This window comes from Phyllobates terribilis, unplaced genomic scaffold (genome assembly GCF_046119375.1).
Source record: "Phyllobates terribilis strain yellow unplaced genomic scaffold, ASM4611937v1 Scaffold_4__5_contigs__length_816908805, whole genome shotgun sequence".
In the NCBI taxonomy this organism is placed as follows: domain Eukaryota; kingdom Metazoa; phylum Chordata; class Amphibia; order Anura; family Dendrobatidae; genus Phyllobates; species Phyllobates terribilis.
Window position 1 is genome coordinate 200,303,294 of NW_027362764.1, and position 20,088 is coordinate 200,323,381.

Here is a 20,088-nt window from a genome sequence, read left to right on the forward strand (position 1 = left end):
GTGGCGGGAAGAAATGTTGCTGCGTATCCGGGCCCGCCGCCAAGGAGTTGAAGCACAAGGAGACACGGTAACAGAGGTTGTGAGCGGCCCAGAGGCGGGTGAGTGTGCTACCCCTGCCCCAGCTGCTGAGACTACCATTTCTATCCTGGACCTCATGGCCGAATATCTCTTGCACGGCGCGGCCACATGGCAGAAGGTCTTGGCTCCGGAGCTGCAAGCGGCAGCTATTGGCGGAGACCTGCGATGCCGCCCTACTCCCAAACCCGAAGTGCCTGAAGCTGCAGAGGTGTCAACCGGCTCCCACCCGGACTGGTCCACGCTTGCAGAGGACCCGCAGCAATCACTAATGACACCGCTGCCCGCACCAACAGTCGCCTGGCCGGAGGCTGAGGAGTGGGCCTGGGACAACCAGGGGGGGACTTGATGGCTTTCCCCCGGGAGACCTGGGCTGAAACACGGAGGATGAGTGAGCGGTGCAGTGAGCAGATACTCCAACTCGCTCGGGAGCAATGTCAACGGGAGCTCCGCTGCGAACGCCTAGAGATACGGGCCAAAGCTGCTAAATCCCGGGCTCGTCAGGAAGAGGCCACCCGTCCCAGTCCCCGTTTGGAAGGGCAAGTCGTCCGCTTCCACCATGAGGCAGGGTGAGGGTTCATCAGAAGTCCCTAGCACGAGGACGACGTGTTTGTCAGCAGGCGGGTCGTCGAGCCGCGGTTAAAGAAGGGACACCCTGGTCGGAACCTCTTCCCGGGCGATGTGGTAACGTACTCTCACCAAAAGGGGGTGCGGGGGTGGTACGCCTTGGATGTACACAAAGTGTCCGGGAGCGACACCACCTCGAGCTCAGCCTCAGGGGACCGATCAGCCTCCGTCGGGAGGAACGAGCCTTTTCCCAGGAGGGAAACCGAGATCTAGGCAGCCCCGGAGGTTGCAACTTGTTTATAGTTAAAATGTTGATATTTAAGTTTGATTTTCTTCTAACCCCGGTTTCTGGAGACATGTGTGCCCGCGGACTGGCAGCAGACAGACTCCTTTCCTGTATATAGTTTGCATCTCTTTAGTAGAGATGAGCGTTGTTCTACTCGAACTGTTCGCCAATCTCAAATTCGAGCTGTTTTGGGCGGTGTTCGAGCCGTTCGGCGAACACGAACGATTTGAGAAAAATTCGGCTGTTCGAGGTTATGTTCGATAACTGTTCGTGCACCAAAATCATAACTGGATTTTTTCTCAGTAATGATGAAAATTAATGTTAATACGCAGTTTTAGTGCACAGCGGGGTGGGGGGAGGGGCAGGGGATGGATCTCTGCAGGAATAATGAAGATCTCCATTTTTTTTTCTCTTTCCCACATTTGCAGTGGGGAGGTGCAGTCTGTCAGCCTATCAGCAGCGCACACACGGAGCGAACTGCTGTTTTTCACACAAGCAAGGGCATGTGTCATTGGCAGTGTATGTCACATGTCCTTGCCCTATAAGACCAAGCCATTTTCCCCGTCGCCACCATTTTCTCACTGCTGCAGCTGCGTGTTAGACGGCACCGCTGTTGCTGTGTTCACTATACCTTGTTAATTTCAAGCCAATTTTCGCACAAATCTACAGATAGCTTGGGAGTAGGGAATAGTTGTGATTGCAGTCCTTTTAAGGACTAGGTTACAGCATTTCCTACGACTTTTATCAGGCAGGTCTGTGCTCTTAAATAGATAGATTGTGGGAGTAAAGACTAATTGTAATTGCAGTCCTTTTCAGGACTAGGTTACATCAGTTCCTATCAGTTTTTGCCAGGCAGGTCTGTGCCAGTGCTGTGCAAGTTTTTTTCACAGCATTTGGCTGAATCTAGCAAAGCTAATCCTTTTTGGCCTATTGCAGAGTGTGTTAGTCAGTGGAGTAGCCTATCTGTGTTGCAAGATATACCACCTGTGTATAGAATACCAATTTTTTTACTGCACCTAGTGAAGTAAAATCTTTTGGGCATAGCATCATTCTATTAGTCCATCTATACTGACCTCCATCAGGTTGCAAATTGAATATAATTTTTTTCTGCATCTAGCTCTGAAAAAATATTTGGGCTTCTAGCAGTGTGTGGGACTTGTTCTATTAGTCCATCTATACTGACCTCCATCAGGTTGCAAACTGAATATAATTTTTTTCTGCATCTAGCTCTGAAAAAATATTTGGCCTTCTAGCAGTGTGTGGGACTTTCTCTATTAGTTCATCTATACTGACCTCCATCATGTTGCAAATTAAAAATAATTTTTATCTGCATCTAGCTCTGAAAAAATATTTGGCCTTCTAGCAGTGTGTGGGACTTTCTCTATTAGTCCATCTATACTGACCTCCATCAGGTTGCAAATTAAAAATAATTTTTATCTGCATCTACCTCTGAAAAAATATTTGGGCTTCTAGCTGTGTGTGGGACTTGTTCTATTAGTCCATCTATACTGACCTCCATCAGGTTGCAAACTGAATATAATTTTTTTCTGCATCTAGCTCTGAAAAAATATTTGGCCTTCTAGTAGTGTGTGGGACTTTCTCTATTAGTCCATCTATACTGTGTTAGAACCTTGCTCTTAGGTTTTTTCCTTTGCTGGTCACATGACCTTGTTGGCCTATTTAATCCTGCTCCGCCCTTCTGGCTTTGCTGGACTTCATTGTATAACTACTTTCTAGCTAGCCTGTGCTCTGTATCTTACTCTGTTAGTTTGCTTGGTCTACGGACCTCTGTGTTCTTTATATTTTGTTTGTTCGTCTGTCTGCTACTATTTCTGTTAGGAGGTGTCCCATTTTCCTCCCAGTCCTTAGTACTTGTAGGGATTCCTTCCTCACATCTATAGGTCTCCGTACAGACTAGCTTAGGACTTTAGCAGGTCTGATCGCAGGATCAGGTCCCCTGTTACATCGTAGGGATTAAGCTGAGTTCTATCATAGGGACAGATCTCCTCTCTTTCCTTAGCTCTGGTAGCAGAACATAACAGTAAGTCCAGCCTGCAAATTCTCTAAGGAAAGATTTTTCTGTTCCATCATGGTGTCGGTTCAGGATTTGGCTAAACGCCTGCAGGGACTCTCTCTGGAGGTGGCCGAGCTCCGTCAGCACGTGAGTAACTGTCCTGGAGCACATTTCTTGGAGCCTAAGGTATGTTTGCCGGATTTATTTTTTGGTGAACACCGAGAATTTTTTTCATTTAAAAATGCTTGCTTATTGTATTTTCGTTTGAGACCCAAGTCCTCTGGGGATGAATCCCAGCGCATAGGGTTCATAATGTCACTTTTGCGCAAAGAGCCTCAGGAGTGGGCCTTTTCTTTGCAACCTAGTGATACATGCTTCAGATCAGTGGATAGTTTTTTTTCTGCTTTGGGGCTATTCTATGATGATCCTGACCGTGTCTCATCAGCTGAGACTGAGTTAAGACGTTTGAGACAGGGATCAGGTAATGTGGAAAAATATTGTACTCATTTCCGTCGTTGGTCTACTCAAACAGGGTGGAACGATTCTGCTCTGAAAAGTCTATTTCTTGCTGGGCTCAATGAAAGGGTTAAAGACCTGCTAATTGCTTATCCTACACCTGAAGATTTGCAACAGGCTATGCAATTAGCTATACGGGTGGATAGGAGACTGCGTGCAAGGGTTAATGAGAGCAAATCCTCTGCTATGTCAGTTTCTGGTTATGAGAATGTGTGCACTAACAGCGGAGATCCGATGGAGATTGGATCGGTGGCACCTCGCTCTCAAGAAAAAGACCGTAGATTTTCTGAAGGCTTGTGTTTCTATTGCGGAAAATCTGGTCATTTGATTAAAGGCTGTGAGCTTCGTATGAAGAAAGAAAAAAAAATGGTCAGTCATGCCCGTATTGCCTGTTTAAATTCCAGGGGTGTATTTTTAGCTGCTTCCACGATTGCTCAGGAAAAATTAATGGAATTTCAGGTGTTTGTTGATTGTGAGTCTACTCTGAATGTAATTGATGGGGGATTCTTGGAAAGACTCAATTTAAAACCCGAACCCTTATCATCCCCCATTGCTGTGGTTTCTGTGGATGGTTCCCCTTTGAAGAATATTACTCTCAAGGTCTGTGAATTTCCTCTCACTATTAATGGTGTTCACCATGAGAAATTGGATTTGGTAGTTTTGAATAACTTGCCTTCTCCAGTAATATTGGGATTGCCCTGGTTAAAATTTCACAATCCTGTACTGGATTGGTCTACCAGTGAAATTAAATCCTGGAGCCATATATGTTATGACAAGTGTTGTAACGGGCGTATTGCAGCTTTGGATAGGGGAGAATTGCCTGTTCCTATTCAGGATTTTTGGAGAGTTTTTTCTGAGAAGGAATCGCAGGTTTTGCCTCCCCATAGAGACTATGATTGTTCTATTGAATTTGTCCCTGGAGCGACTATTCCTAAAAGTCGTTTATTTAACCTTACTATTCCTGAGAGGAAGGCTTTGGAGGAATACATACAGACAAGTTTGGCCGCCGGTCACATTAGGCCCTCTAAGTCTCCTGTGGCGGTTGGATTTTTTTTTGTAAAAAAAAAGGACGGCGGTTTACGTCCTTGTCTGGATTTTCGTGAGATTAACAAAATTACTGTACGCAATCCTTACCCACTGCCATTGATTCCTGATCTGTTTAACCAGTTAATGGGGGCCAAGTGGTTCTCTAAAATTGACCTTAAGGGGGCATACAATCTGTTGCGCATGAAGGAGGGTGACGAATGGAAGACTGCTTTTAACACTCCTGTGGGTCATTTTGAGAATCTGGTTATGCCTTTTGGTCTTACTAATGCTCCTGCATTTTTTCAGAATCTTATTAATGACATCCTTAGACCTTTGATCGGCAAAAATGTGGTTGTGTATTTGGATGACATTTTGATTTATTCGCCGGATCTGGAGTCTCATTGGCGGAGCGTACGTGAGGTATTGCAGTTATTAATGGACAATTCGCTTTTTGCTAAGCTGGAGAAATGTGAGTTCGCTGTACAGAGAATTAGTTTTTTGGGTTACATTATCTCCAGCGAAGGTTTTGAGATGGACCCGGTTAAAGTTCAAGCTGTACAGGAATGGCCTAGGCCTATTGGTTTGAAATCGATAGAGAGGTTTTTAGGTTTCGCCAATTATTACAGAAAATTCATAAAAAAATGTTCTAGTATTGTCAAACCTCTGACCGATCTCACCAGGAAAGGTGCTGATGCGGTTCAGTGGTCTTCTGAGGCCATTGAAGCTTTTGTGTATCTCAAGGAGAGGTTCACCTCTGCTCCCATCCTTATGCAGCCTGATGTGACTAAGCCGTTTTTGGTTGAGGTTGATACTTCCTCTGTGGGGGTTGGCGCAGTATTGTCTCAGGATAACGGGGATGGATTACATCCCTGTGCCTTTTTTTCAAAAAAATTTTCGGAGACTGAACTGAATTACGATATTGGTAATCGGGAATTATTGGCTATTAAACTCGCATTTGAACACTGGCGCCACTTCTTGGAAGGTGCGGAATTTCCCGTTCAGGTTCTTACGGATCATAAAAATCTGATATATCTTGATGCTGCCAAGCGCCTGAATGCCCGTCAGGCTAGGTGGGCACTGTTTTTCTCGCGGTTTAATTTCTCCGTTACTTACATCCCTGGTACTAAGAATGTTAAGGCGGATGCCTTGTCTCGCAGTTTTTCTCCCATAGTCGGTGCTGAGAAAGAGGAGAACATTTTACAAGAAGGTGTTGTGATAGCTGCTTTGGACTCCGTTTTGGAAGATGAGATTCTTAAAGCACAGGAGAATGCCCCATCTAACACTCCTCATGGGAGGTTGTTTGTGCCTGGGACCTTTAGGAGAGATTTGTTTGTTGAGTGTCACGAATCTCGGTTGGCAGGTCATCCCGGAATCTCTGAGACCAAGAGACTGGTGGGTCGCAGTTTTTGGTGGCCTGGATGGCAGAAGGAAGTCATTAAGTGGGTGCGTCAATGTACTATATGTGCTAGATCTAAGTCCTCACATACTCCTGCTGCGGGGTTGCTTTGTCCTTTGGAGGTTCCCAGTGCTCCTTGGACACATTTGGCTATGGACTTTATAACTGACCTTCCCCCCTCTGAGGCTTTTACTGTCATCTGGGTGGTCGTGGACCGTTTTAGCAAGATGTGTCACTTGGTTCCCTTCATCAAATTGCCCTGCGCTAAAACTCTCGCTAAGGCCTTTGTCAAGGAAATTGTCAGACTTCATGGCGTTCCTACTGACATTGTTTCTGATAGGGGTCCTCAGTTCGTGGCTCGTTTTTGGCGTGCCTTTTGTGACAGGTTGGGAGTTCATTTGTCGTTCTCGTCCGGATATCATCCTGAATCTAATGGCCAGACAGAAAGGAAAAACCAGGATGTTGAGCAGTTCTTGTGTTGTTTTGTGGCAGACAATCAAGAGGGGTGGTCTGAGTTTCTGCCACTGGCTGAATTTGCTCTGAACAATCATACATCTTCTTCTGCTGGTTGTTCGCCTTTTTTTTGTTGTTCTGGGAGACATCCGTCGTTTGGGTTGTTCTCCAAGTTGGGATCTGCCGTGCCTGAGGAGGAGAATTTTTCCGGTGATTTGGAGAGAGTTTGGACGGATGTGCGTGGTAATCTTCAGGAGGCCAACAGAAAATCTAAAGACTACTTTGATAGGAAACGACAGTAGGTTTTGTTCGCTGTTGGTGACATGGTTTGGTTGTCCTCTAGGAATCTGCGGTTGAGGATTCCTTCTAAGAAATTGGGTCCCAAGTTTGTAGGGCCCTTTAAGGTGCTTCAGGTTGTCAACCAATCTGCTGTTAGGTTGGAGGTTCCTACCTCCTGGAGAATTAATCCGGTATTTCATGTCTCTCTGTTGAAAAAAGCTGTTGTATCGGATTGTGACGCCTCTGCCTCTGTTCCTCCGGTGGTGGAGGACGGGGAATATGAAATTTCTCGCATCCTTAACTCTAGACGGTATAGAGGTAGTTTGCAGTATCTTGTGGCCTGGAAAGGTTTCGGACCCGAGGATAACTCTTGGCTGAGGTCGGATGATGTTTCCGCATCCAGACTTATCAGAGCGTTTCACAGGAGATTTCCTGATAAGCCTGGTCCTAGGGGATCCGGAGGATCCTCTTAGAAGGGGGGGTACTGTTAGAACCTTCCTCTTAGGTTTTTTCCTTTGCTGGTCACATGACCTTGTTGGCCTATTTAATCCTGCTCCGCCCTTCTGGCTTTGCTGGACTTCATTGTATAACTACTTTCTAGCTAGCCTGTGCTCTGTATCTTACTCTGTTAGTTTGCTTGGTCTACGGACCTCTGTGTTCTTTATATTTTGTTTGTTCGCCTGTCTGCTACTATTTCTGTTAGGAGGTGTCCCATTTTCCTCCCAGTCCTTAGTACTTGTAGGGATTCCTTCCTCACATCTATAGGTCTCCGTACAGACTAGCTTAGGACTTTAGCAGGTCTGATCGCAGGATCAGGTCCCCTGTTACATCGTAGGGATTAAGCTGAGTTCTATCATAGGGACAGATCTCCTCTCTTTCCTTAGCTCTGGTAGCAGAACATAACATACTGACCTCCATCAGGTTGCAAATTAAAAATAATTTTTATCTGCATCTAGCTCTGAAAAAATATTTGGCCTTCTAGCAGTGTGTGGGACTTTCTCTATTAGTCCATCTATACTGACCTCCATCAGGTTGCAAATTAAAAATAATTTTTATCTGCATCTACCTCTGAAAAAATATTTGGGCTTCTAGCTGTGTGTGGGACTTGTTCTATTAGTCCATCTATACTGACCTCCATCAGGTTGCAAACTGAATATAATTTTTTTCTGCATCTAGCTCTGAAAAAATATTTGGCCTTCTAGTAGTGTGTGGGACTTTCTCTATTAGTCCATCTATACTGACCTCCATCAGGTTGCAAATTAAAAATAATTTTTATCTGCATCTAGCTCTGAAAAAATATTTGGCCTTCTAGCAGTGTGTGGGACTTTCTCTATTAGTCCATCTATACTGACCTCCATCAGGTTGCAAATTAAAAATAATTTTTATCTGCATCTACCTCTGAAAAAATATTTGGGCTTCTAGCTGTGTGTGGGACTTGTTCTATTAGTCCATCTATACTGACCTCCATCAGGTTGCAAACTGAATATAATTTTTTTCTGCATCTAGCTCTGAAAAAATATTTGGCCTTCCAGCAGTGTGTGGGACTTTCTCTATTAGTCCATCTATACTGACCTCCATCAGGTTGCAAACTGAATATATTTTTTTTCTGCATCTACCTCTGAAAAAATATTGGGCTTCTAGCTGTGTGTGGGACTTGTTCTATTAATCCATCTATACAGACCTCCCTCAGGTTGCAAACTGAATATAATTTTTTTCTGCATCTAGCTCTGAAAAAATATTTGGCCTTCTAGCAGTGTGTGGGACTTTCTATATTAGTCCATCTATACTGAACTCCATCAGATTGCAAATTAAAAATAATTTTTATCTTTATCTAGCTCTGAAAAAATATTTGGCCTTCTAGCAGTGTGTGGGACTTTCTCTATTGGTCCATCTATACTGACCTCCATCAGGTTGCAAATTAAAAATATTTTTTATCTGCATCTACCTCTGAAAAAATATTTGGGCTTCTAGATGTGTGTGGGACTTGTTCTATTAGTCCATCTATACTGACCTCCATCAGGTTGCAAACTGAATATAATTTTTTTCTGCATCTAGCTCTGAAAAAATATTTGGCCTTCTAGTAGTGTGTGGGACTTTCTCTATTAGTCCATCTATACTGACCTCCATCAGGTTGCAAATTAAAAATAATTTTTATCTGCATCTAGCTCTGAAAAAATATTTGGCCTTCTAGCAGTGTGTGGGACTTTCTCTATTAGTCCATCTATACTGACCTCCATCAGGTTGCAAATTAAAAATAATTTTTATCTGCATCTACCTCTGAAAAAATATTTGGGCTTCTAGCTGTGTGTGGGACTTTCTCTATTAGTCCATCTATACTGACCTCCATCAGGTTGCAAATTAAAAATATTTTTTGCTCTGAAAAAATATTTGGCCTTCTAGCAGTGTGTGGGACTTTCTCTATTAGTCCATCTATACTGACCTCCATCAGGTTGCAAATTAAAAATAATTTTTATCTGCATCTAGCTCTGAAAAAATATTTGGCCTTCTAGCAGTGTGTGGGACTTTCTCTATTAGTCCATCTATACTGACCTCCATCAGGTTGCAAATTAAAAATAATTTTTATCTGCATCTACCTCTGAAAAAATATTTGGGCTTCTAGCTGTGTGTGGGACTTTCTCTATTAGTCCATCTATACTGACCTCCATCAGGTTGCAAATTAAAAATATTTTTTGCTCTGAAAAAATATTTGGCCTTCTAGCAGTGTGTGGGACTTTCTCTATTAGTCCATCTATACTGACCTCCATCAGGTTGCAAATTAAAAATAATTTTTTGTCTGCATCTAGCTCTGAAAAAATATTTGACCTTCTAGCAGTGTGTGGGACTTTCTATATTAGTCCATCTATACTGACCTCCATCAGGTTGCAAATTAAAAATATTTTTTGCTCTGAAAAAATATTTGGCCTTCTAGCAGTGTGTGGGACTTTCTCTATTAGTCCATCTATACTGACCTCCATCAGGTTGCAAATTAAAAATAATTTTTATCTGCATCTACCTCTGAAAAAATATTTGGGCTTCTAGCTGTGTGTGGGACTTGTTCTATTAGTCCACCTATACTGACCTCCATCAGGTTGCAAACTGAATATAATATTTTTCTGCATCTAGCTCTGAAAAAATATTTGGCCTTCTAGCAGTGTGTGGGACTTCCTCTATTAGTCCATCTATACTGACCTCCATCAGGTTTCAAATTAAAAATAATTTTTTTTCTGCATCTACCTCTGAAAAAATATTGGGCTTCTAGCTGTGTGTGGGACTTGTTCTATTAATCCATCTATACAGACCTCCATCAGGTTGCAAACTGAATATAATTTATTTCTGCATCTACCTCTGAAAAAATATTTGGGCTTCTAGCTGTGTGTGGGACTTGTTCTATTAGTCCATCTATACTGACCTCCATCAGGTTGCAAACTGAATATAATTTTTTTCTGCATCTAGCTCTGAAAAAATATTTGGCCTTCTAGCAGTGTTTGGGACTTGTTCTATTAGTCCACCTATACTGACCTCCATCAGGTTGCAAATCGAATATAATTTTTTTCTGCATCTAACCCAGCCAATAGTTTTGGCCTAATACCACAGTTTGGCCACTCAGCTCTGCTCGGTTCCCATCCATTGTTTTTTTGTGCAAACAACTCCAGAGTTGTGAATTAGTTAACCACCAAAATGAGTGGAAAAAGGCCTGCTGCTGGTGGAAAGGGGAATAGGCGTGTTGGGAAGGGGAAAAAAGGTTGTGTCCGTGGGGTAGGTGTTAAAGCAACAGTAACATCTGCAGAAGAAAGACCATCTTCCAGCCAAACTAAAATGTCTACTTCTTTTAGCGGACAATGTGATAAGATCCCTTTCTTACGGCCACGCCAATCGCTACAAATTCCAGATGAGGCACAAAAACAGCAGGTGCTTCAACGGATATCAAGTGCTCCTTTAAGTGGGCTCTCCTCCACATCAACTTCAACATCACAAATACTCCAGTCCTCAAAGGTGTCACCCCAATCGCACTTGCTTCCTCACAGCTCCCAAATCTCCAGCTGCCCGTCTGAGTATGAGGTAGAACAGATGGTTGAGTCTGCAGAGCTGTTTACTCATACTATAGCCTGGGAATCAGAGGTCGACTCCAGTGCTTCTGTGAATCCAGACGAGGAAATGATCTGCACTGATGCCCAGAATCTTTATGAGTCGGATCCAGGACCAGACGCAGAAGGTTCTGACCATAATGTAGACCCTCATTCCCAAATTGTAACTCCTGTTGGTGGAGACAATGAGGAAGTCGATGATGAGACTCAAATACCTGATTGGAGCGACAACTTTAGTTTTTTGTCAGGGCAGGAACAGGTTGGCTCTGAGGACGACGGGTGTGATAACGCACAGGGTGATGATGATGAGGTTGGAGATCCCACTTACTGTCAACCCACAGTCAGCCAAGAGATGAGGTCAGCAGAGGAGGTGGAGGAAGATGCTAGTGACGACGAGGTCAGGTTGCGCCTTCCTGGACAGAGACGTAGTACTGGAAGCACGTCAACAACTGCATCCTCAAATACAACTCTGCCTCTCACCACAAGTCGTGGTGGCTCTTCAGGTCGCATGGGTGCTAAGCCTTGCATAGCCTGGGCATTTTTTCAGATCGATAAAGATGACCCAACTCGTGTTATCTGTAACATTTGTCAGCAAAAGCTAAGTAGAGGCCAAAAAATACATAGTTTGAGTACTTCATGCATGAACCGGCACATGGACATGAAGCATAAGTTGCAGTGGGAAGCTCACTGTGCTACAATGCGGCCTAGCCGGCCGGGCCAACCACCGTCTGCCATATCTTTTGCATCCGTGGCCTATTCATCCTCTGTGACTGGGGGGACAGCAGTCACACCTGTTTTGGGGCGCAGACCTGCCACCTCTTTACCCGCAACAGCCAGCGTGATTGGCAGGTCATCATTTTCTTTGGAGGTGGTAACACCAGCTGGTGTTGAGCGCTGTCCGACATCGATAGCACCACCTTTGGATCAAGGCAACCTAACATGTCCGCCTGCATCTTCCTCACAGACCGGCAGTTTGCCGGGGACACCCTTATCAACCCCGTCTAAGCACAATAGCCAGCCCTCGGTCCCTCAGATGTGGACAAGTAAAAGACCATTTCCTCCTAGCCATGAGAAAGCTAAGAGGTTGAATTTCACCATCTGCAAGCTCTTGGCTACAGAAATGCTGCCTTTCCGCCTGGTGGACACAGAGGATTTTCGAGACCTTATGTCCGTCGCAGTGCCCCAGTACCAGATGCCCAGTCGGCACTACTTCTCAAAGAAAGGTGTGCCTGCGTTCCACCAGCATGTCGCACACAACATCACCGCTTCTTTGAGAAACTCTGTGTGTGACAGGGTGCATTTCACCACAGACACTTGGACGAGTAGGCATGGACAGGGGCGTTACATGTCGCTGACTGGGCACTGGGTAACTATGGTGACAGCAGGACAAGGGGCTGCTGTCCAAGTCTTGCCATCCCCACGAGTTGTGCGTTAATCCTCTTTATGTCAAAGTTCCTCCACTGCTTCTGCCTCCTCAACCTCCTCTCGGTCTTCCACCTGCACCCAAAGCCTGTCTGGTCATGCCACAAGCTTTCTAACTGCGCAGAAGGGATCCTGCACACCTCCTTACTATGCTGGCAGTAGGGCTCAACGTCATCAGGCAGTTTTTACTTTGAAATGTCTGGGAAATGTGAGTCACACAGCTGAGGAGTTGTGGTCAGCTCTGGAGAACCAATTTCATGAATGGTTGTCTCCACTGGACCTGAAACCAGGGAAGGCCGTGTGCGACAATGCTGCAAACCTGGGTGCGGCCCTTCGCCGGGGCAATGTCACACACGTGCCTTGTATGGCTCACGTATTGAACCTGGTTGTCCAGCAATTTTTAGCCCACTATCCCAGACTAGATGGCCTTCTGCAGAGGGCACGGTCGCTGTGTGCTCACTTCCGCCGTTCGCATCCCGCAGCTCAGCGACTTACATCTCTACAGAAGTCGTTGGGCCTGCCACTTCACCGGCTAAAATGCGATGTGCCTACCCGGTGGAATTCAACTCTGCACATGTTGCAGCGACTGTGGCAGCACCGACAAGCCCTGGTGCAATACGTTCTGATGTATAGCCTGGGCCAACGAGATCCAGAGGTGGGGCAAATCACGCTGGAGGAGTGGTCTCAGATCAGGGACCTATGCACCCTTCTGCACAGTTTTGAAATGGCGACGAAGATGTTTAGTGCTGACGATGCCATTACCAGCATGAATATTCCGGTGATTTACATGCTGGAGCACATGTTAAACAGAATTCGGAGTCAGGTGGTGGCACAAGAGGAGGTGGAGGAAGTAGAGGAGGAGGAGTTGTATGCGGAAGGGCTAACATCTGCAAGGTCCAGACGGTCGACAGCACCAAGGCGGCAGGCATGTGAGGGTGGGGAAGATGGTTTTACCAGGGCGCATGGTAGCAGCCAAACTAGTGAGGAAGGTGCAGGAGCCCAGGAAGAAGTGGAGGATGAACTGATGGAAGACTCATCAGATGAGGGAGACCTTGATCACATTTCTGTTGTGCGAGGTTGGGGGGAGAGGACAGAGGAAGGAAGCATGATTGTTACCTCGCCACCAACACAACAGGGACTTGGTGCTCCTGGATGCGCAACACACATGAGTGCCTTCTTGCTGCACTACCTGCAACATGACCCTCGAATTGTGAGAATTAGAAATAATCCTGACTACTGGGTTGCCACACTGTTAGATCCCCGGTACAAAAGTAAATTTGCAGAAATTATTCCTGCCATAGAAAGGGATGCACGCATGCAGGAGTATCAGCAGAGACTGTTGCAGAATCTTACATGTGCTTTTCCACAAAACACCAGTGGTGTACGTAGTGAATCTCACAGTTCCAACTTGCCAACCGTGGGACCGTCAAGTGTTCAGCACTCAAACCATAACAGAACCACAGTATCTGCTGGTAACATCAATTTTGCGCAATCATTTCACCACTTTTTTAGCCCATCCTTTGCAAGGCCACAGGAGACAAGAAGTCTGACACATAGTCAACGCCTAGAGACGATGGTACAGGAGTATCTCCAAGTAAACATTGAAGCCATGACTGTGTCACTGGACCCTTGCTCTTTTTGGGCTTCCAATCTGGATAAATGGCCTGAGCTAGCCACTTACGCCTTGGAGATCTTGTCATGGCCCGCAGCCAGCGTTCTGTCTGAACGTGTGTTCAGCGCTGCTGGTGGTGTGCTGACAGATAAGCGCACGCGGCTCTCCACTGATAATGTAGACAGACTCACGTTCATAAAGATGAACAAATCATGGATCCGAAATGACTTTTCTACCCCTGTGTCATCCTGGGGAGAGTAAAAGCTTGATGTTTGGTTAAAATCACCCTACCAACCGTTTTAAGCTTTCAAATTACTAATCATGTTTATCTGTATCTTGGCTGGAAAATAATTTGGGCTTTGTAGCAGTGTGCAGCACTGATTCTATTAGGCCATCTATAATAAGCTCCACCAGATTTAAAATTACTAATCATGTTTATCTATATCTTGGCTGGAAAATAATTTGGGCTTTGTAGCAGTGTGCAGCACTGATCCTATTAGGCCATCTATACTAAGCTCCACCAGATTTAAAATTAATAATAATTTTTAGCTGCATCTAGCCCGGAAAATAATTTTGGGGCTCCGAGATGCGCAAGACACATAAGTGCCTTCTTGCTGCACTACCTGCAACATGACCCTCATATTTTCAGAATTCGAAGTAATCATGAATACTGGGTTGCCACACTCTTAGATCCCCCAAACTTTTCGATCAACCTTTTCATTTTAATAAAGACCAAAAAAATTGTCATTTTTGAAATTATAAGCATTAGCAGGTTGTTAGAAACTGAAATCAAACAGTTTTCAACTCAAAACTTTATTCTAGGTGATGTTACATTTTCACATAGGACCCCTTGTTCGAAAGGAGCTTCTGAACTCTCTCGTCCATTGAATTTGTCAGGTTTTGGATGGTTTCTGCTTCAATTGTTTTGCATGAGGACAGAATACCCTCCCAGAGCTGTTGCTTAGATGTGAACTGCCTCCCGCCATCATAGACACTCCTTTTGATGATGCTCCAGAGGTTCTGAATGGGGTAGAGGTCAGGGGAGCATGGGGGTCACACCATAAGTTTGTCCCCTTTTATGCCCATATCAGCCAGAGATGCAGATGTTTTATGTGCAGCATGAGATGGTGCATTATCATGCAAAAAAATGATCTTGCTGTGAAATACACGGTTCTTCTTCTTTAACCATGGCAGGAAGTGCTGTTTGAGAAAATCCACATACATTATGGAGTTCATCTTTAGCGCCTTCAGGGATCCTAAAGGGGCCGACAATCTCTCACCCCATGATTCCAGCCCAAAACATTACTCCACCTCCTCCTTGTTGGCGCTGTAGCCGTGTTTGCGTGGGGTGTCCATCAACCAGCCATCCTCCACTCCATCCATCTGGACCATCGAGCGCTGCACGGCACTCATCCGTGAATAAAACTGTTGTGAAATCAGTCTTCATGTAATGTTTAGCCCACTGGAGCCGTTTCTGCTTGTGTGAAGTGGATAGAGGAGGTCGACAGGATGGCATATGCACAGCTGCAAACCTCTGAAGGACCCTGCATCTTGTTGTTCGGGGGACGTTGGAGGCACCAGCAGCTTCATAAACTTGTCTGCTGCTATGACAAGGCTTTTTTGCCGCTGCTCTTTTAACCTGACGTAATTGCCTGTAGGAAAGAGTCCTCAATTTGCCCTAATCAGCACGCACACGTGTGTACTGTGAATCAGCTACATACTTCTTGATTGCCAAGACACTTCATCCTGATCATCGCACAATGTTGATTGTAGTCATGCCTTGACCTAAACACTCCACAATTTGTTGCTTCTCAGCAGCCGACACATCCTTTTTCTTTCCCATTTTGGCAGAAAATGTAGGCTGCCTAATAATGTGAGACAGCCTTCTTAAGTAGTCTTGCCTTTCATTGGACACACCTGCCAAACTAATTAGCACAGGTGTCTGCAATTGCTTACAGTGATATAAAGAGCCCTGACACACATCACCATCAATGAGTTTAACTGACAAACAAACAAATTCTTCCCTTATCACTCCTAAACACTTTTTGCATAATAATTTGGAACACAGTGTACATGTGCTTTTCCACAAAACACCAGTGGTTCACGTAGTGAATCTTACAGTTCTAACTTGCCAACCGTGGTCTGTATGGAGTTGTTCAATAAAGGGCCCAAAATTAAGATAACATAGATGGGAGAGGTCTCTATGAATAGGAATTCCTAAGTATTTGATACCCTGTGAGGGCCAGGCAAAGGGAAAGTTGGACTGGATGGAATCCTATATGGATTTGGGGAGGGAGACATCGAGGGCCTCAGACTTCGCTGCATTGATTTTAAAATTTGACCATGTAACAAAGTGATCTATTTCAGCCATAACAGCATGGATGGATATATGTGATTGAGTGATATATACTAGGACATCATCAGCAAATAGAGAGTACTTGTACTCGGTGCCTCCCACCTCAATCCACCTAATATTGGGGTTATGGCGAATTGATGAGAGCAGGTGCTCCGTCACTAGGATGTATAAGAGAGGGGAGAGAGGACATCCCTGCCTTGTCCCATTGGTGATTGTGAAAGGTGATGAAAATGTTCTGATGCACCCCCTGGGCCTTGGGACACCCGGAGCCGGACCCTTTTTGGTGGATGCTGGTGGTTATAGTCTTCGTGGCGGCGACCCGGTTCCATGGCTCAGGGTGGTCAAACCAGTGGCGGAACAATTTATGTGGTTTTGATGTTTAAATGTCCGACTAAGCCACCCGTGGATTGCGGTCAGAGTGAACTGCCGCTGCAGGGCAGACCGCTGAGGCTGGTGTTGTGGGTGCAGCAGAGCGTAGCATAACTCCCCATGGGAGGAGTATAGCCTCAGGGCAGTGTATGCGGAGGATGGGGGTGATGGTGCAGGGCAGCAGCAGTAACGACACGGAGTCAGTGATGCAGTCCAGGGCCTTTACTCACAGTTCTTATTATCCAGACCACGTCTGCAGGTAACGGCTGCCCACGTCGTACTGTGCTCACCAGGTGAGGGGCTCAGACAACTCCCAGATAACTTTGGAGCGCTTCACAGGACCCCCTTTGTGTGTCCTTTGTCTGGCCTTTCTTACCAACCCTTCTGTCCGGCTGCCTCGGGCCTCCTCTTGGTAAACTTGGCGCTAGTTTCCATGACCCCATGTGGTGCCTTCCTAGCGGGTGTAGCGAGGGGCGGCACCACATAAAATGTCACAGCCTCCGGTTTCTAGCTGAGGGTCGTTTCCTGCCTCCACTAGTTTCGGGGACCGGTCTCCCCCTTTGGCCTGACCCCTCCACGCAGGTGGATTCGGGCGTGCGGTGGCGACTCGCCCGTCCGCACCCCTGGGATCCCTTCATTCCTCGTTCCTGGAGCCTTCTCCGCTCCTCTTCCTTCCTTCTCCCTCTTCCAGGCCTGGGCTTCTGTTACTAGGCCTGCCTCCGGAGCAGAGCTCATGCAGAGCCCCTGCTCCCTGCCACTTCTGCTCAGACTTCTCTGCACTGAACTAAGATGGTGCCCACCTTTTATACTCCCTTCTCAATGCACCCAGGAACTGCTTCCTCCCTGCTCCTGCACTACAGGGTTCTCCTTCCTCGGTGTTCCCTCCCCCCACTCCAGCCAGGGACAGGGACTGTCGTGCCCATCTCAGAGGCATATTGGTCGCCCTGCCCCACGGCAATGTGGTGTAATGCATGCAGGTGTCGGGTCCTGATCCACACTCCATCCTTACCTGAGAGTGAGATATCACACCTCTGGGTGAGGTGCAATACCTCTGTAGCAACCGAGCCCTCAGGGTGCTACAGTTCCATTTATCTTCAGCCTAGGTGACGTATTGTGATACAGGGCCGTGATTTTGGCTATAAAAGGGTCCCCTAGACCCCTACCCCAAGCTTTTTAAGAGAATCACATATGGCGTGCCAGGAGACTCTATGGAATGCTTTCTCAGCATCCAACGAGAGTATCTAATTACAAATTTTTAACTGCATCTAGCCCAGGAAATACTTTGTGCCTAGTAGCAGTGTCTGCTAGTCAGCGGATTATCCCGGCTAGTAAGCAAGCTACACCACCTGCAGTTTGGACACTTAATTTTTTCAAAGGAAATGCTTCGGGACCACGGGATACGCAGTGAAGAGCATCAGGAGGCACCCCAAGGCATAGGGGCTGGGACTGGCAGTAGGATGCCTTGCGGTGGACAGCCGAGCTCGATCCTTATAAAAGCTTTTTAACTGCAGCAGCTTTAGTGGACGCTACTGGAGCTGGAATTACGCGGCTGCTGGCATGAGACTTGCCCTCCAATAGATCCTTGTAAATGGATTTAAAGTGTATTCATTCAAATTAGAGAGACAATTTAAATTAAAAAGCTTAGAGCTGCCTCCACCACAGGGGGGCTCGCTCGACCCACCAGCGGACAGGCACCAGTATTGGGAGAGGGGGGCTGGCCGTCAGGGTTCACCGCGGCTCTGGCACGGGCAGGAGCGGACTGAATGTGTCGGCTTCTCACTTTTTGGATTTTAGAAGGGCATGACATGCCTATATCTGTGTCTCCCCCTCCTTTTACTCCTCCACCTCTTTTCTTTTCGCATGACTATATGTACTTGTCACTTTTCCATGTGTTAGTTGTGTCTTCTGAGCAGTTTGTCAGCTTTTGGACACCTGTGAAGGTGTTTTCTATGTGTTTCTATGTGTTTTTGTTTGCCTGCCATTGGTTTTAACGGTGTTCGAAGGTGTTCGACGAACAGTTCGGCGAACACACGGGTGTTCGACGAACCGAACCGAACTCGAACACTACGGGGGTGGCTCAACACTACTCTTTAGGTGCTCCTTATTGGTTTTATGTAAAACCGCGTACATTTCTACCTCTGGACCTCAGAAGGAAAACCTGTCAGGGTGGCTCTACTGGAGGTCCAACTCGGGATCTTCATGCCCTGCAGCCACCCCAGGACCTAAGTTGAGGGTTTGGGACTGGTCCCTCGCACTTCTGAGCTGACTCTGCGTCTTTGCACCTTAACCCGTCTGTCTGCACAAAATGTATCTGGAAAATGCTAGCACTTTTATAATTTTATGCTTTTGTACTTATAATGTATTGTATTTTCGACGTTTAAGAAGATGTGCCTCCAATAAAGGGAAGATAGTTTATGGTTATATAAAAAGAAAATTTCCTGGGTGTTACTCTTTTGCAGCCCGCGGAGGTGCTGTGTTTCACCAGGGGGAAATGTGGCGCCCCTGAGGGTTCGACCGCCACAGGGATGCTGCACTTCTCTAATGGAGTGTAGTGTTCCTCCTCTGAGGTAAGAACAGTGCGATGGTCAGGACCCAACATTTACATCCAACACCACATTTCTCCACCAGAGGGGTCTAGAATGCCCTAGGTGCTGCCCTCCTGGTTGCAGGGAGACTGGGGAACCAAGAGCTAGGGGAACCATTTAGTGGGTGAGGGTGGAGGACTCACATAACAGTGACACTTAATATTTGATATTTAATACATTGCCATCTTGGCTCATAGTCTTTTGGCTGTCATTTTCATGGTGATCTTCATCACTGAGCGTGGATCCTGTGTGGACCTGCAGTGGATGGGGACACGGCCCTCGTACCTTAGCCTTGGTGTCGAGGGGCAGGTTGCAGATAATGAATGTCTCAACCCGGTCAAGGACCATAATCAAGAAGGACCGGAGCGCAAGAGCGTAGCTCCATAGCAAATGGATACCAGGGAGGATGCAGACCGAGCGGTGTATGCCACCTGTCCTCTCTATGCTGATCTAGTCAGAGGGATTCTGGCTGCAAAAAGGGGTACCAGCCCCCGACACCTGATCTTGCTACTCTACTTCCTGGTCAGGGAAGCCCGGGTAGGCCCTGAGGATCCCATCGGGTATCGGGAGGAATGGCGCTGCCACCCGTGCCCTTTTTCTGAGAGGAGTTCAGAGGGAGACCCGGCCTATTTACACACACACAGACAGGAAAGGACCCGGTCTGAAGTCTAGGAACACTCTGTTGCGGGGTCCTGATTTAACACTGGACTTACTCAGAGGTTGTTGGACCCCCTTCGTCTCTGGTGACTGCAGAACTCCGCGTGGAGCAGGGAGTCGCCTTCCTACTGCCATCTCTATCGTGAGTAAAGCCTTGGAAGTTCACCCCTATGGCCTCCGGACTCTTTATTCTTCACTACACCGCACTACGCAGCAACAGACCACCTGGACTACTACCCCCTCCATCTTGTCTCTCTGCCATGAGGCCCTGCTCCACCTGTGGGGAGTAGTAACAACTTTGACTGCCATAACACCATGCCTTGGTGGACTGCAGCAGCGCTGGTGGCCTTCACCAGACACCACAGGTGGCGTAGTCGAAATCAGCCACTC

At 46.4% G+C, this 20,088-nt stretch overlaps 1 protein-coding gene across 3 annotated transcripts in view; it reads left to right on the top strand.

Annotated features, from left to right (window-relative positions):
- The window catches only part of RBMS3 (RNA binding motif single stranded interacting protein 3), a 1,113,194-nt gene that overhangs the window by 444,486 nt on the left and 648,620 nt on the right, over nt 1-20,088 (top strand). The gene's annotated exons all lie outside the window — the stretch shown is intronic.